This window comes from Rhinolophus ferrumequinum, chromosome 2 (genome assembly GCF_004115265.2).
Source record: "Rhinolophus ferrumequinum isolate MPI-CBG mRhiFer1 chromosome 2, mRhiFer1_v1.p, whole genome shotgun sequence".
Classification (NCBI taxonomy): Eukaryota; Metazoa; Chordata; class Mammalia; order Chiroptera; family Rhinolophidae; genus Rhinolophus; species Rhinolophus ferrumequinum.
In genome coordinates, this window is record NC_046285.1 from 61,256,118 (window position 1) to 61,274,501 (window position 18,384).

Below are 18,384 nucleotides of genomic sequence, written 5' to 3' on the forward strand. Positions count from 1 at the left end.
TGACACCTTGGTGTTTCTGTAGCTGGATAGCTTAGATCTTAGTCATCAGCCTGCTGAACTATTCCTTTTTCAGAAACAGGTATCATCCAAAATTATTGATATCCTTGCTTTTAACTGCTATGGCTTGTTGAATCAAAGAAGCTGAATTTGATACAAGTTCAATATCGTTTCCTTCAAGAATTAACTCAACTTTCTGGGTTTGAGATACTGAACAAGCAACACATGACCTTATTTGAACCATGCAGATGTACTTTTCACCCAAGAAATTTCGGATTTCAACAGAACCATTCTCCTGAATAACGACATTGATGGAGAAGTGAGCACACGCAGACCGCATCTTGTATTGGAAGCCCAATGTAACCCTCGATCGTGTTCTGCACGTGACAGGTAGTGTGAACAGGAGTCAGTTCCTTCCTATGTCCCCACCATTGTCACCGGAGCCTCTTCTTTTCTTTCCAGGGAGACTGAGTTCTACGTGGATATGATCGAAGTCCCTCCACAGGGTGCCTCTGGGGCCCTTCACAGTAACTGTGGTCCCTTCAGAGTGACGGCCACGTTTTCTGGGACGTCCAGTCTGACTGCTGAGAATGGTCTGCATCCTCACAGTAGATGCAGCGAAGAGTCTGCCTTTCATTTTTCTTCCTGACTATGACGTTTGATTTATTTTACCATGTACATGAATTATTTTGAGGAAAATGCCAAAAGGACTAATCTGGAAGACAGATTACAGGTGTCTTTACGTCTCTGTTCTCTTCTTACTTCTCTATATGTTACAAAGAACACAATTACGGAGAGTGTGGAATAACTGGAACTCTCATGCACTACTGGTTGGAACGTAAAATGGGATAATCATTTTGGAAAACAGTTTGGCAGTTTTTTTTAAGACCTTAGACATACCCTATCATATGACCTAGCCATTCCAATCCTAGGTATTTACCCAAGAGAAATGGGTAAACAATATTCTATTGTATGGATATATCACAATTTATCTATTGACCTATTAATGGACATTTAGATTGTTTACAAAAGCATTTGTCTATACAAAACTTGTACATAAATGTTCACAAACAGGCAAATCCACAGACACAAAAAGTAGTTGCCAGGGGTGAGGGGAGGGCGGCAGCAACTGAGACTGATAACTGCTAATAGATATGGGGTCTCTTTCTAGGGTGATGGAAAAGTTGCGCAATTAGATAGTAATGATGGCTGCACAACCTCTGAATATACTAAAACCCACCAAATTATACCCAATAAAATGGTGAATTCTACAGTATATGAATTGTATCTCAATAGAAGTACATGTATACTCTAAAATAAACTAATTTTTCCAAATAGATAAAAATCACCAATGTCTCCGTAACTCTGGCTCACTCTTCAGATAAACAGAATAAACAATCCTTGCCTAGGAAAACTAGTTCTACTTCTCTTCGTCTGCAGTCATCAAAGCTCACATGCCTGAACACCTCATGTTTACCTTCCAATGGGTTCATATTTCACCTCTACTTTCTCTCCACTTAGTAAAATGCTCTTCATCCTTAAAGAATCAAATTAAATTCCAACTCATCCATGAAGTGCACTCCGGCCTTCAAAAACTCTTTTTTCTAACCCCCACAGAACTGATGATACAGAAACAATCTGCTTCACAAGTCTTGTCTTCTACGAGGAAAAAGTGCATCATCCCTCACCCTCCACTTGGCAGCTGTGTAGAAAACAGAACGAAAGGTTTAAAGGCAGGGAGATGGGGGACAATTTAAGGAAGTGACAATGAAGATTCAAATAAAAATCTCTGGTCGAATGAGGTCAAGTATTTCCAAGAATGAGATCAAGTATTTCTGAGAATCTACGCGTATCCTACGGAAATACTCTCGAGGCAGGGTGATGGACACACACGTGGGCTATATTCACAGATCTACAACTTAAGTGTTACATTTTATACATTTTATAATAAGAAACTGGCAACAGTCCATAGCAAATTATAGTGCATCCACTGACTACGAAGGCACTTTATTATGTGAGGACATGATCTTGCATGTAGAGAAAACCCTAAACATTCCACAAAAAAATTGTTAGAACTAATAAGTGAATTCAGCAAAGTAGCAGAATACAAAGTCAAATGAACAATATCAAAAGGAAATCACAGAAATAATTTCATTTATAATAGCATCAGAAAGAATGAAATACTTAGGGATTAACTTAACCAAGGAGGTAAAAGATTAGTACAATGAAAACTACTAAACACTGCTGAAAGAAATTAAAGACTTAAATAAATGGAAACACAACTCATGTTCATGGATTAGAAAATTTAATATTGTTAAAATGTCAATACTACCCATAGCCATCCACTGATTCAGTACAATCCCTATCAAAATCCCAATGACATTTTCTGCAAAAATAGAAAACCTATCCTAAAATTCATATAGAACAGTGGCTGCCAGGGGCTGGGGGGAAAGAAGGGAATAGGGAATTATTGTTTAATGGGTGCAGAGTTTAGTTTTACATGATGAAAAATGTTATAGACATGAATGGTGGTGATGGTTGCACAATGTTACGAATGTATTTAATACACTTAAAAATGATTAAGGTGGTAAATTTCATGTTATGTGTATTTCACCACAATCTAAAAAAAAGTATACATAAGAGTTAAATGATAAGTACATTTTTTTCCATTATCGACCACATCCTTCCTGATGGAGCACATGTAATAAGTGCATTTATTCGGGGGTAGGGGGAGGTGACATAAGGGAGGAAATTCTGCAAACACTATGTCAAGCTACATATTTTTAAAACCTAAAGAGCTCTTAACAATAAATTAGAAAATGACCAACAAAAAGATGCAAAGGACAGGAACAGAAATTCACAAATGGCCGATAAATGTGGAAAAATCTTCAACCATATTAGTAATCAAGGAATGGAAAAATTAAACAAGACACCATTTTTTATCTATCAAATTTAGTTTGGGGGCAGATGAAATAGGTGTCTTGAAGGCGGTCTTTTTTCTAATTCACACTCACTGTCTTCATTTCCTCAATCCCGTTCAATTATTCCAATGTGGTTTCCACTTTAGACCTCTGGATAGTTAAGTACTACCAATGACCAAAACCAGCAACCTCCATGATTTCAAATCCAACTGAGCATCTTACTAAACATCTTAGAAACACTGATAAGAGGACCAACTCTCCATCTTCCAGACACTTACCTCTCTTGGCTTCCGTGACACCAGTCTCCTGCTTTTCCCCCTAACTCACTCTTTCTTTCTGTCCTATGCTCAATCTTCCTCTACCAGACCTCAAAGTATTGGAGTGCCTGAGACTTGATTTTCACTTATTTATACTCTTCCCCTGTGTGATATCATATAGTTTCATAAATGGGAATATCATCCATATAACTGAGTACATACTCCCAAATTTTTATCTCCAGCTCTAGTCTCTCTTCTGTGAGTTCCAAACCTGTACATCCAACTGCCTCGTCAACATAACAACTTCAAAACTAATATGCGCCTCAAATTTAATACATCCAAAACAAAACTAATGATTTTTCCCACCTTGAAGTTCTCTCTTCCATTCTTCTCAGTAAATGCCATCGTCTACTCACAGTTGCTCAAAAACAAATACTGAAAAGCAAAGACTTCTTCCTTTCCCTAACCAATCCATTTATTCCAAGTCTTGTTCATTCTTCCTCAAAAATGTTTTTTAATCTTTCCATTGCCATGGACCTAGTTCAAGATACTGCAAACAGCATCCTAACTGGTCTCCCAGTTTCCACTTTTGCCCTCTTCTGTCAGATTATGCTCCTTACCTATTAATACTCAAAATCTTCAAAGGATTCCCATAGAAACCAGATTCCTAACCAGGGCATCATCTGCTCCTATCTTTGAAAGAATATACACAGCCAAAAATATACACTCAATGATAGTATCTGTAGACAGGAAAACTATGGGTACTTTTTCTCGTTTTGCTTGTCTGTAGTTTTAAATTTTCCCATGATGAATACTTGCTACTTGGTTGTTAAGAAAGAGGAAATGATATTGCTGAACACTATTTGTTACATCGCATTTTTACATGCTAAGGAGAAAAGGGAATGGAAAATTGTAGGTAATCTCTAACTGTAACTGTTACAAGCTTAGATGAAACTACTAGCAAACATATCGACTCTAAACATGATGTGCCAAGGCTGTAGGATTACTGGTGATATTTTCCTTCTCTACTTTCTATTTTTGAATGTAAGTACATTCGTAACAGAAAACAAATATTATGATATAAACCTCATTGTCTTCTGCAATCTGGCCACAACCCACCAAACCAGCCTTTCTTCCAAGTACTCACTGTCCCATGCTTTCCACTCCAACCCCGCACTGTCTCACACCTCCGCTGCTTTAACTTGGGCACCATCCCTGGAATATCCTCCGACGTTTCTAAATCCTACTCATCCTTCACGCGGGAGGAGGACGGCTAGGATGGCGACAGGTTGGAGGGAGATTCCAGGATTCTTGTTGGTAAATCCACAACTTGCTGGTCCTGGGGCCAAATCTCACCACTAATCCCATCACAGGCCACCAAGCTTATCATCCTGAAACCTCCGGCCACTGGAGCTCAAGGAACCCCCATCCCTCAAAAAGCGCTGCGCCCCTTAGAAAAGGAGTCCCCCCTAGACATACCCAAATTCCGGGTTCCCCCTTCGGACACTTCCCGGACATACACACTCAGCCTGGATCCAGCCTCCCCCCCAGATCCTCTCCCCTCCGCAGTCATCCGCCCCTCCCTCCGCTCCGCAACCCGGGCCGCGCGGCCGGAGGGGTGGGGGAGGGGCGCGCACGTGCCCGCGCCGCCCCCGCCCAGACAAAGCCCGGGAGAGCGGAGCGCGCACCCGGCCGGTCCCATCCAGCTCCCGCCAACACTCACCCTTTCCCTGGTCTCCGGCTGAAGCGCAGGCCGCGCAGGGGGAGAGCACCGCGGAGGGGAGGGAGCGGGCGAAGCCCTGCAGAGCAGCCCCACCACGAAGCTCCAGCGACCCCGGAGCCCGCGGAAGCACACAGCTCAGTGCAGCCCGCTCGGCCCTGCACGTCACCACTAGGGGCGGGACGGGGTGCGCGCAGCGGTGGCGGCGGCGCGCGGGCGCGCGACCCGGGGGCGGAGCTCGCAGAAATGTGGGCGGGAGCGGGCGGGAGGGGCGGAGAGGGGGGCTGGCCCTGGCCCACGTTCTGACCCTGGCCGGCGCTGCCGCTCCTCGTGGGGTGTCTGGGGATCGGTTCTGGCAGAGTCACTGTCATTTATCCTTTTCCTCCCTAGAAGGAAATGACGCAGCCCAATCCCAAGTTTGACAGAATATTCTGCCGGCATTTGTGAAGCTTTTACAGTACAGTAATAACAGCAGTAGCTATGATTTTTGTGTCATCTCGTACCAAGCTTTGTGCCTAAGTAGTAGAGACACAGATAACTATAGGTATTGCCAACCTACTTTACAGATGCAGAAACTGAGGCTCAGAAAGGTTGGAACTTACCTATGTCACACAACTAGTCAGTGACAATCCATCAAGTCCAGGTTTCCTCTTAAATATCTTAAGTCCACACTTTCCTTTCCCTCTCCTGTACCACCCTGCCCCAGACCCCTTCATCTCTCTTCCCAAGACTACTCTGGTCTCCCAGCTGGTCTCCAGGGATCTGATTCTGTCCCCCTTCAATCTGTTCTCCTGTGTAAAGATTTTACCTTTGGAGCTGGGTGGTAGGTTTAGAGGGGGTACACTTTGTAATTGTTTTATACTTTACATATATGTTATTAAGTTTTTCGATGTATATAATGTTTACTAAAAATATTTTAAGGGATTTACTCCTTTATCTCCAATAGCAAGCCCAGTGCATTGCACATAGCATGAGCTCAAAAAGTATTTGTTGAATGAATGAATAGTACGGCCAGGAACTGACTCCAAAACCCTGCAATATAAGGGAATAGAATATAATATGTCACCCCAGCCTTCTGACCTTAACGTCTACTCCTGACCTTAAGGGTAAATGAGATTGATAATATTTGTTCAGCAAATTTTTGCTGCATTTCTATTCTGTGTTTTGGCACTGTGTCAAGACTGCGTCAGGCACTGAAAATCAGAAATGAACAAAACAGTTCATTTTAGTCAATCTAATGTGAAAGTCTAGGAAAGGCCTCCTTGAGCCTTAGGCTAAGACCCAAAGAGAAAATAGGAATTGGGAGATAACAATACTTTTACTGGAGAAAGACGTAGGGTAAGAGGTCAGCAGGAGTGTGTCAGTGTTCCTCTACTTTGGGGTCTAACCCTGAGGCAGGGGCATAGAAGTATCCAGCTAAGTGGGGGGGGGGGAAGAGGGGGAGGAGGGAGTGTTAGAAGCCCACTTCCTTTGGCCTAGCTTGAAAGGCTGCCCATTTCTGGCAGAAGGTTCCCATTGAGCAGGACTTGGGAACAGAGAGCAGCACTGGGAAGAGAGAGGAGTCAAAAAATGCGGCATGGTGTCCACAATTTGCACCTGGTGTGCCAGAAAACCAGCCTTCTCTGCATGCTCCCTGCCAGACAAATAGACAGAGCCATGGACAGGCCAATGGGCGCTGTGCCAGGTACCAGGTGATGACCAGAGGCAGTGGAGGGAGGACTCATTGGCAGGGAATGGCTGGAGAATGGAGCTAAGACCCCAAGGATAGAACGAGCTGAAGTGCTCCCAAGTCAGCTGGGGAGAGGAGAAGGGATGGAGGTGTGGGAGCGGGGAAGGTGAGACATTAGATTCTCAAAGTGCCGTAGCAACAGATGATGAGCTTGCCAGCCAGCAACCTCAGCAGCTGATGCCAGCAGGGCCATAGTGACCAGGCGTGACCAGGGAGGCCAGTGAGGACCCAGGCTACAGCTCACAGTTCTGTACCCCTCCTGCCACTGCCTTGGAGCTTCCCTTGGATCCCACAGGCCATCTTGGGAAGTCAAGAGGGGAGAGGTGAAAGTTCTGACAGGACTGCAACTGTGCATTGACGAAATAGTTACCCTAAATGAGACTGTTTAAGATCAATTAACTGTTTTTTCTCTCTTGGAAATTTTATCCGTTCTGGGGACAGGGAAGCAGGCAGCCCCTGCCTCCTGCTGAGGGTGTCACAAGCCCTCCCTGTCTTCCTTGCCATTGATGGGGAGGTTCCCATGTTCGAAGGAAGCCAGGAAGGCCTTGAGCTTGAGCGGGGTACGGAGGGTGCCATGTAGGTGGAGAGCGAGGGGAAAGAATCCAAGCAACGGGGGCCAGGACCTGGTGATTCAGCAGCAAGTCGAGCAGGTTGTAGTCTGCAAAGGAGACCTGGTTGCCCATGATGAAGGCCTGGTCCCCCTGGTTCGAGGACAACAGGGTCTCAAAAGACTTCAGGCGCGGGGACAGTTCCTTCACATAGTCCTTGTTGCCCGCTTCATAGTTGGTATAGATGAGGGTGACGTACTTGGAGCGGAGGTCCTCCATGCTGTCATTCACCATGTCCATCAGGGCCACCTCCCGCTGGTCCTTCCCATAGAATCCGAGGGAGACGCTCAGGTGGCTCAGGATGGCATTGGATTGGTACAGGGTGAACTTGGGGAGCTGCCCATACAGACAGGAGGCCTTGAGAGGGCTCCACGGACAGTTCTCCTCAGTCACCAGGTCCTTCTTCCAGCTCTGACCCTGCTCAGACAGCAGCATGCGCCTGGCCTTGCAGCGCCCTTAAACAGGGAAGTAGACAATGGTGTAGGGCCTCTTGGTTGCCGCGTAGACAAAAGTGCTGGCGGCGCTCAAGACCAGATAACTTTCCTTGGCAAGTTTAAGTTTAGCCCAATCCCCAAAGTTGTAGTGATTAGAGCCCATGAGAAATAACATAGCTACCGATTTTTACACATATGCATGCAGTGTTGTACATTTCAACAACAGATAAGCTCTGTGAAGGAAACGGACGGTGCTCAGAAAGCACAGCACAGAGGGACCAAATTTCGTGTGAAGGTAGAAAAGGACTCCCTGAAAAAAATACGAAACGAAACCTGAAGGCAGTAGGAGCTGTTGAGTCACCATAAAGCCTGAGACCAGGTGAGAAGTCCACGGAAACTTAAGCAAGAGCAGAGGGGCTGGGGATGGGGCTGACTTAGGCAGGAGCAAGATCACGCAGGAGGGAAGAGTTTGATCTTTATGGTAAGAACGACAGGAGGCCTTCAAGGGTTTCAAGCCAGAGAGTTAATGTATTCAACTTGCCCTTTAGAAAAAGATCACTTACCCTGGCAAATGGGTGGGGAATGACTGGGAAGGTGTGTGAACAAAGTAGCAGCCAGACAGTTGCAAAGCAATTTGAGTGGCAAAGGTGAATAATGAAGGTGGTTTACACGGGACAGTGGAAATGAAGGGAAATGGATACATTCAATAGTTGCGGAGAAAATGCTGAGAGACTTGGTAATGAACGGGGAGGAGACCAGGGAGGAAAGGAAAGGAGACTGGCCCTGCTAAGTCAAGTGGCACATGAGGAAAAGCCTCCCCATCCTTCAAGCAGACAAAGACCTGTGCTGGGGCACACAGCTCGGCGAGTGGCAGGACGTTGGATTGCAGGCCCCTCCTTGGCCAGGCCTCCTCAGGCATTGTTCACCTGTACAGTCACTAGAGGTGGGGTGTGGGGGTGGGTTGGGGAGTGGAGCAGAGTGGGGGATGGGGTGCGGTGGGGGTGGGGTGGGTGTTAAATGTACAGTGTTAATGAAAGGAAAAGCAACTCATATTAAAGTTAGTCAGGAAGTTTCCAGTAGTGTTGACACTGGCCCAGGAAAAGGAGCCAGTAGTTTGGGGGGTGGTGGTGGGGGAGAACCTATGCTGGCAACTGCTGGCAAACAGCTTCTTGCAGCAGAGAAACAAGGAAAGCCTGAGAAAGGTGGGGAACCCGAAGCTCTGCCTGAGAGGGGGAGGGGAAGCTGGCTCAGATGGAAAACTGTAGTTAAACTGACCAAGCGTTCCCAGGCCCCAGGTATCCCGGACATCCCCCTGGGAAGACCAACCACCCTTCCTAAGATTAACAGGAGTGGGAACTCTGGAGCCCTTAATGTAATGAGGTTCCCCTACCAGGGTGCAGATACTAATTATACATGTAAAATGAGGACCTCACTTATTTACAGCTCCAAGCAAACCATTAATGTAATTAGTGTCTGGGAATTACACTTAGGCAGTTAGAAATAAATCGTTGTCTCCAACTAGGTCCAAACAAGAAGCCAAATGTCTGTTTGTCCTATTCGGATTTTGGCAAAACCAAATTCCACTCTTGCAGATCCTATTGGATCCTACCCTAACCCAAAAGAAGCCATGTATTGTGCTTCTCTGTGTGGATTGCACAGTCACTGTAGAATTACAGTCTTTGGGAATGAGGGTGATGATGCAAGACGTGTTTTCATTCATGGAAAAAAAAGGAGGGGTAGGTGGAATTTGCCCTGAAAGGAAACATTCTATGGCTGGAACTGGTTGGACTCTCTCTTTGTTTTGTATAAAAACGAGGCCTCTAGATACGGAGAACTTGGACCTCTCGTACATTGCTGATGGGAATGTAAAAGCATGTAGCCGCTGTGGCAAACAGCTTGGCAGTTCCTCAAAATGTTAAACACAGAGGTACCACATGACCTAGCAGTTACGCTCCTAGGCAAATACCTCAGAGAAATGAAAGCATATGTCCACACAAAATTTATATAAGAATGTTCATAGCAGAAGCACGTCCCTCAATAAAGTTGTTAAAAATAAAAAGAGAGGCTTCTGGACAGATGCTAAAAATGTCTGAAAATTACTTGTAAAGGTAAGGTAAAGTAAATATAAAATTTCAGCTATAATATGGTGCTGGTGGAATTTGGGCAATGTGAAGAGGAGAATGTATAAAAATAGTTCCACTTAAACTTCCAACTCAAATTTTTAAAGACTGAAGAATTTTGATTTTAATTTGGTTACATATCCTTATATACATTATCAGCTTTTAGGTGCCCAGTTAACACAATACTGGGATATTTTCATTTATTGCTTGTTGTTTGTAAATTAGACTTCCACACTACAGCTCTCTGTTATAAAAGATAAATAATGACACTAGTGCTGAGTGTATTTATAATAGACAGAATTTTTAATATCCTTTCGTTTCCTTGGTGGCATTTACGGTATTATCTTCTGCTAGCTTTTATTGTGATCTCCTGGCTTCAGATTTAAAGCCCCATTTGTTTGAGAACTGCCTCCAAATGCTCTTAGTCAACATTTACAGTCCTGACAGTAAATAGCCTTCATTCCCCAATAAAATAGGCTCCTGGTGGCCTAAACAGCCAAAACAAATAATGTTGCATTTTTCAGGTTTCAAAAATCAAGTAATGTCCAGAGTGCTAGTATTCTGTTGACCCTGATGTTAGAAATCGTATTCGGCCTTCATAATGGGGCACTGAATGGCAGATTTGGGGACGTTGCCCCTGTAATCAATTCTCAGATTCCTTCAATGCAAGTGAACAGGGGATTTTTAGTTGGGAGGGATGAGCAATCTTCTATAAATTGACCTTGGCAGTGAAACATACCACGTGTGTAATAACTTTTAATCTACAAACTCATACTTTGTATGACAATTATGTGTCACCTTCTATGCTTGTAAAATGCCTTGTTCATATGTTCAGAGTAAATCTATCCAGGTTTGGTGTTTCCCAGCTGAGCAGCAATAATGTCAGAACAGCCATAAATGTGCCTGGAACAGAATTATTTACATTATAAAAGGAACAATAGAGGGGAAATGGGCAGAGAATTTTCCCTGCTGCTTTATTTTCTATTCATGGTAGGTAAGACCAAGTAGAGAATTTGAGTACTCAGAGTTTGTGTATAGAATGAATTTGGTTCCTGATGGCCCCAAATGCAGGAAGTCTGTTTTAAAGTCAAAAACAAATCATAATATTGGATGTGATACATGGGAAAGCTTTTTTTGACCCTTAATTGTATTATGCTTATACTATGTTTGTACTATGTTGACCTTAATATTTTGTATAAAAGATTTATTCATGCAACACCATGGGATTAAGAAGCTACACCTCTCCTCTCCTTTTATCACCCCATCTCTCCTCTTCTTATAACTCTCTCCTTTTAGACGTGGCATACATAGCAGTTTGGCAGACTTCACATCCATTCTTTTTTTTTCCCCCTTCCCCCCCCACTCTGAGTCAAGCCATTATTGTTCTCAGTCAGGTTGTGGAGGACGCAGCTCGCTGGCCCATGTGGGAATCGAACTGGTGGCCTCGGTGTTAGGTGCACAGTACTCCAACCACCTGAGCCACCTGGCTGCCCCTTCATAACCATTCTTAACGCTTCCTTCTTTGTCTTCTTCTATTAAAACTGGGAAGTTGAACACTCAATTTCCTGCCCTCTCTTGCAGCCAGGAATGACCAGGTAACCTACTTCTAGCCAAGAAGATGAAATCACGGTTCAACGAATACAAAGAGAGGCTCCCAAAGAAAGTGGAGAGTTGTAGCTAGTCCTGCCTTTGCCCCTCTGTCTCCTTATTCCTACCCTGAATTTGGATGTGCTGCCTGAAGGTACAGCAGGCATCCTTCAACCATGAGACTATAAGCCAACACATTAAAAATGGTGGGGCAGAAAGAAGGCAAGAGCCTGGGCGTTGAATGACACTGTTGAGCCTTTGTATCAGGCCTGGACTGCCAACTTGTTATGTAAGACAAGTATCACTTATGTATTTAAACAACTTGTGTCCAGGCTGTCTGTGGTTTGCAGAAAGCATGTTCCTGTATGACACCCGAGATTTCTTCAGTATGTTTCTTTCCTTGTTCCCCTAACGTCTCTGATACCGTAGTTCTTTCTCAACCTCTATCACAGGCTCCTCTTTCTCTGCCTATGCCTAAATACTGAAGTGTCTATGTCCTCTGTCCTTGGTCTGTTCTCATTTCTTGAACAATTTTCTCTATGTTCACAGCTTCAACTGCCCCTTACGTACCAATGAGGTCTAAATCTAGACCACTGAATTTGGGCTTCCATCCTGAACCTGGACCATTTTTTTCAAATGCCTTTAAGACATTTCCCCTTGCATGGCCCTGAAGCAAATTCAGCTGATCCACAATTAAACTCATTTTTTTTTTTTTCCCCATCCAAAGCTTATTTTTCCTCCTTTCTTACCTCTTTTGGTTAGCAGTTTCACCACCCAGTCAGTTATCTGAGATAGAATCTTTGGCTTCCCCCATGCATTTGCTCTCAGAGGTCATATCCAACTAGTCTTCAGGTGTTAGTGAATCCATCTTCTAAATTATTCTTAGGTCAGGTGCCTTCCCTCTTTGACCTGGGTTCCTGTCCTTGCCTCCTAATTGCCTACTCTCCCCCTCTAATACATCTCAACTGCAGGGGTCAACTTTCTACAGCACAAATCTGAGCGCCTCACTCTACTGTTTAAAACCCCTCCCAGTGCCCCTCTTCCATTGCCTAAGCCAAGTGGTTCTCAAGTTTGCAATGCAGCAGCATTACCAGAAGGACTTGTTCAAGCAGATTGCTGGACCCCAGAGTTTCTGATTCAGTAGGTCTGAGGTGGGTCCTAAAACGTGCATTTCTAACAGATTCGGGGATGGTGCTGATCAGGAAACACATTTTAAGAACAACTGGCTTAAGCTAAAATGAACTCTTATTAACGTCAAGTTAAAATCATTTGCAATTTATCTTCCTAGTTTCTGGCCGCTGCTCACAACATTCCTTAAATTATTTCCAAAGTCACTTTCCACTTTAATGGAAAGTCAAGGTCTTGACTCATTCTCTTCCACCTGCCTAGAATGCATGTCCCTTTTCTCATTCCTGCCAAACTCCCAGTTCTTCAAGGAAGCTCCTGCCTTCCTTTCTTCTGAAGAATTAATTTATTGCTTTCTCCTCTACAGTCCTTCGCACTTCATACGTCGTAGGGTAATTTATAGTTTTGCTACTTAAACCGTGGTCCTCAACCAACAGTAGGGACATCACGTGGAAGCTTGTTAGAAATACAGAATCTCAGGTCCCACCTCAGAGCTACTGAAGCTGCAATTTTACAGGATCCCCAGAGGATTCCTGTGCTTACTGGCGTATGAGAAGCGTTGTGCAGGGCCTCGTACTAGGCCCTGGGTAGATACTTTGATGACAGTATTTCCCTTGATTCCTTCAACCATCCCATGGATCATTATTATTGTCTATAATTTATGAAAGAGGAAGTGGAGACTGGTTGTAGCAGAGCTGGGATTCAAACCCAAGGCCATCTGGCTTCAAAACCTGTGCTTGCTCTCCTATACCGATGGTCTCCCTATTGTAGATCTTCACACAAAGCGTTGTAATCGGCTCCCTGTCTGTGTAAGGAAATGCTGAGCAGGGCAAAGTCTTATTGTCCCTAGGCTTCAAGGATGAAAATTACACACACAAAGGAAACAAGGAAGAACCTTTGTTCTTTCTCACTGTCAACTCCAGTTGTGATAGCAACTTTGGGTAGGATGAGTTTCTTGAAGAGAAGAGTTTATATGAAGTTTTAAACATATCACAACTTTATTGAAATATAATTCGTATATAATAATTAACCCACTTACACACATTTTGATAAAAATGGGGTAAGTGCAGATGTGGGTGTAGGGATAGCTGCCGCAGAGTAAGGCAGGAATAAAAGATTGGGTAGCGTCTATTAGGACTTCCACTTAGCATAACAAGAGAGAGGCAGCAGCTGTGAACCAAAGCAGGCTCACTAAAGGACTTTGGAGGCTTTATAATTACCCTGTTCCTTTTCTTTTCAACATATGCCTTCTGCTTCTCACAGTGATTACTAGCTAAATAAATATATATTCATTACCTACTCTGTGCCAGGAACATTGCTGGTTCCTGAGGCTAGAGTTAAAAAAGACAGACTTGGTCCTCAAGGAATGAAAAATAAATCTGTTTGGGGAATCAGAAAAGGCTTCATAGATAAGGTAGCTTTTGAGCTGAACTCAGAAGCAAGGAGAGGGTTGCTACTGACCCTAAATTTAGACAGAAACCCAAAACCTAATAATAAGGTCAGGGAAAGTCACTATCTATTACGTAAGATGCAGGAAATCATTAAAAATAGGATTTAACAAATATTGATGAGACTTTTCAGTTCTAGGCAAATTCAAAATAGGCCGTTTGTCATTGGCATTCCACCTTCTAGCATTTTCTCTCTCCTTTCCCTTTCCAGTGATCTCAGGCTTTCCAAAAGTATCCACTAATGCAGGGGTGTCAAAACTGCGGCCCGCGGGCCAACTGTGGTCCGCAATCCATTGTTAATTGGCTCACAGCAAATTCCAAAAATATATTTAGTTTACTTAAATAAACCAGGTGAGGCAATACGTACTTCACCTCGAGTGAGTGGCCCGGCTGTTTGTGTATTTTACCGCATATGGCCCTTGGTGAAAAACGTTGAAAAAAGGTCGGACATCCCTGCACTAAGGGATCTTATCCCAGCTGATCCTATCCCCTAAATTGGATTCTTGGCTAGATAGATTCTTAGACCTCCTCAAATAAGAAATGATTCCTGGTTTTGAAGAGTCCATAATCTTGGAGAGGGAGATGAAGAGTCAAGTAAACAGAAAAGTACTCTTACAAAGGTATATAAAGTGAGCAGTGGGGGGTCATCTGAGTCAGACTTGGGTAGGGATACAGTGGTCACCAAAGCTCCCCTGAGGAAGTGAACCCTAGTTCTTTCAGAGAACACGTGGGAAGTTACAGGCCAGGCATTCCAGGAGAAAGAAGCCAAGGCTCAGAGATGGGTTAGCCCATGAAGCATTCCTCCCCACGCCCCTACCCCACTCTAGATTTGTGGAATTTCATATTGTATTTGTTTTGGCAAGAAGCAAAGCCTTCCTCTCCCTAAACAATTCCGATCTCTCTTCCTGGCCCTTAGCAGCTAGCCAGGTATATGAACTATAGTGTCAACCAATTGTTTCCACCAAGAATTTCGATCAAGGAGTAAGTGAGGGAAAGATACATTTTTTAGCAGTTAAGGAGTATGGGTATGGATGTTCTATCCAGCTTATTTCAGCTTGAAGATCGTTGTTGTTTGTATCAAGTGTCTTGACTGATTTAGGTTTAGGAGTCATCAAAAACAGTCATAAATGAAGCCACAGAAGTGGATACAATTACCCAGGATGATTATCTGCAAGGTAAGAAGAATAATTGAGGATTTACAAAAGAGGTAGTAGAAGAGCCCATGAAAGAAAAATAAAAGGAAAATTGTGATGATAGCCAAGACAGGAAAAATATAATGAAGAGCATCAAGAGCATCAAATTTTGTAGGACGTTGTTGAATAAAGACTTTGGATTAGCAATAAAGATGTAATTAGTATGCTTGGCAAGGGTAGCCAAGCATGATTTCTGTAGAAGTATGAGTGCGTGAGTCAGATTGCGGTGTGTTAAGAAGTGAGGCCAAGGAGAGACATTTTAAAAAGTGGGTGGAATTAGAAGGGAACTTAGGGCTGCAGAAAGTCTTTTAAAGATGGGAGAGGCTGGCGTATGTGGAAATGCTAACAGAAAGTGCTCATAGAAAGAGAGGTTAACCGTTGGAGAAGAAGACAGAGGGAAGTCCCTAAGATGCTAGATGAGTGGGACTCAAGAGTTTAGATGGAGGGAGGTCATCTAAGTCATGAAGAAGGTAGAGGATAGGAAATAAGTACGGAAGGGCAAGATGTTGAGAGAGATACTACCTCATGTCTTTTAAGTCTTTGAAGGTGAAGGCAAGATCAACTGCTCAGAATGAAGGAGAAGTCCGTGGAGTACTCCAGGGGAGTGGTAATGTGCTCTGACGGAGAAGGGGAAAAGGAGAGAGTAGGTACACAATGAACGCTTGCCAAGAATACCTTGCTCCGTTGGTTGGAGCGCCCAGAATTTTAGCAGTTATCATTTGCAGCTCGTTGATTTTCTCTCCCAGTGCTCAATAGCTTGGGAGTAGGAGTAGAGGAGGCCAACAATTGGGTTGATACACATGTAGGCAGTAGGAGAGTAAATGGAACGGGAGGCCAGAATGTGGAGCAAAGTTTGCCTGCTGGTGAGGGTGGTGGGAATGATATTATAATGTTGGAATGCAGGCAGGGAAGGGATAATGGGTCACCCAGGGGCTGGCATGAAGAGATGTTAGAAGATTGGAGATCTGGATAAGGTCACAAAAAAAGTCATGGAATGAGAGATAGAAGGAAAGGAAGGCTGTAGCCAAAGACAGAAAGACTTTAGAGTTGAAGTTTTCATAGGAAGAATGATTCTGAGTGATGACACAATCTAAGGCACGGCCTGTGCATTACTGGAGTGTCTGGGGGTGAAGGTCTGTTGATTAGAGGTTGAAATGATGTGAGGCTGGAGCAAAGGGATGGGTCCTAGACGCTGAATTGACCCAGGATAATGGCAGATATCAAAATTAAAGAGTAAGACTATGAGTCAGGTAGGTATCACATTTGCTGATAAACAACATTGTGAAAGGTGGGTGTAAGAAAGTTACAAGTTGAGAAGTGGAAAATGCAACAAACGAGGGCATTAGTGTAATATGATTTCCATGTCTCAGCAAGCAGCCTTTCCCTGATTGCTATGGATTTGCTCACTTGACACAAAGCTTGTGAAGGACAGGGCCTGTCTCATTTGATCCCACAGCACCTCGCCCAGTGCTTGGCAACAGCTGGAAAGAAGAGACCATAGATCTCTTTACTCTAACAGGGGTGATTCTTTATTCCCAGTCACACAGTTCTCAGTGCCTGGAATGCCTAGAACTTCCTGTATCACACTACATAGGATTTATCTGTTCACATGTCTGCTTCTCCCATCCGTCTATGAGAACAGGGACTGGCACATTCACAATTGAAATCCCAGAAGGAGACATTCATTCTGCCTGATCCACACTAAGGATTTAATGTTTGTCAAATGAATGAATGAAATCCTTAAGCTGTTCAAGACTACAATCTTGATGAAACACCATTGTCAAGTACTGTGCTAAGTGCTTTCACATTCTTATTTAATCCTCACAAGCTTAAGTGGGAAGAGGGGAAACTGAAGTTCAGAAAGCTTAAATAGCTTGCCCAATACACACTGGTAGTAAATATTAAAATTGGCATTTGAACCCAGTTATGACTTCAGAGCCTATTTTCACATTATGTTGCCACTAAATCTAGTCTAAGTGTTAACAACTAGGACATTTTAGAATACCAGGTTTAGTAGATGTTTCCACAGTGCTAACTTTATCATTAGGGCTATGATTCCCAAGGGATTTTTTTTTATTTTTTAAAGTTGTCACGTGGGCTAGTCCTGTGTCCTCTGAGAAGCAGATGAGATAAAACATGCAAGGATTTTAATAAAAATGTGCAAGGATTTTAATAAAAATGTGCAAGGAAAGGCCCTGGGAGGGATGAGGCTGGGAGAGCCATCAGCTTCTAGAAGCAGGTGAAGGAGAAAGGGAAAGAAGGTTGGATAGAAGCATCCTACATTGCCATGTAGTCTAATGAAGGTTATACAAAGCAGGAGTCCTGGAGTCAAAAACCACTATCAGAAGAGACCTGTCTCCCAGGAATTGGTGTGCCTTCATGTCTGTCACAAGTCATTGGCTGGAAGCAACTGGTGGGAAATGTGGCCTCAGCTCAAATGCAAGACGGATTTCCAAGCCAGCCCCTGGGGTATTAATTGGTTAATTATGCCCCCTGCGCTTGGAGGTAAGTCAGGCCCATTTCCACGGCTGCCACACCATACCAGAAAGCTTCTTGAAGAGTTGCTTTCTGTTTTGTTTTAGCTCCTCTGTTTACTCACTTCAGGACACTGAACTCCTGAAAGCCTTACCGTCTTTGGTGTCAATCACCAGAATGGAGTGTGTTTAACAAGAAAATACCTTTTAAAATCGTCTCTCCTCCTCCCATTTGGACAAGATGCCTCCCTTTATCACGTTTTCCCTGAATAAAAGGGTATGAGTGCTCAAAGCATTGACTCCAATTTGGACTGATTCCTCTTTAGGACTTTGGTTATTGTACATTTGTATGGATTATTGTTTATCAAATTCTGACTCCTGTTGTAAGCTGTTTAGAACAGGCTCTTGTATAGCCATAAAAATCAGAATGGGTGCTTTTATTCACTAAAACATTAAGCACGTTTGTGCCAAACATGGTATTAGACTACAAAGATGAACAAGGGATTTGCGAGTCTTAACTTATAAAGGTGAGTGACAACATGGAGAGGTCAATGCCACTGAAGGAAAAGTTTAATGTTACTCATAGTTCACCTAGAAACAAGAGGCATAGCACACCATGCAGGGCCACAGGAGAAGCACCAGTCAGTCAGGGGACAGAGGAATGAGAGGAAAGCAGAGGCCACAGCCTTTATTGGGGTTTCCATGGGAAAGTTGAGGGCAGGGTAAACAGTTTAGGATTGGCTAGTTTGAATCAATCTGGCCGACTTTGAG

General features: G+C 43.7%; 1 protein-coding gene and 1 pseudogene across 8 annotated transcripts in view; both read right to left on the reverse strand.

Moving 5' to 3' along the window:
* The window catches only part of YEATS2 (YEATS domain containing 2), a 79,728-nt gene extending 74,626 nt beyond the window's left edge, over positions 1-5,102 (reverse strand). For 2 of the 8 annotated variants that reach the window (XM_033126885.1, XM_033126875.1), the window contains exon 1: positions 4,899-5,099. The gene's annotated coding sequence lies outside the window, so the exon portion shown is untranslated. Of the gene's footprint in view, positions 1-4,322; positions 4,520-4,654; positions 4,723-4,898 lie in introns of those variants that run through there. The other 6 variants (XM_033126904.1, XM_033126844.1, XM_033126893.1 and 3 more) reach the window with 5 other exon arrangements.
* Positions 5,103-7,099: 1,997 nt separating this feature from the next.
* Positions 7,100-7,841, reverse strand: LOC117032810 (glutathione S-transferase P-like; annotated as a pseudogene).
* Positions 7,842-18,384: the final 10,543 nt, after the last annotated feature.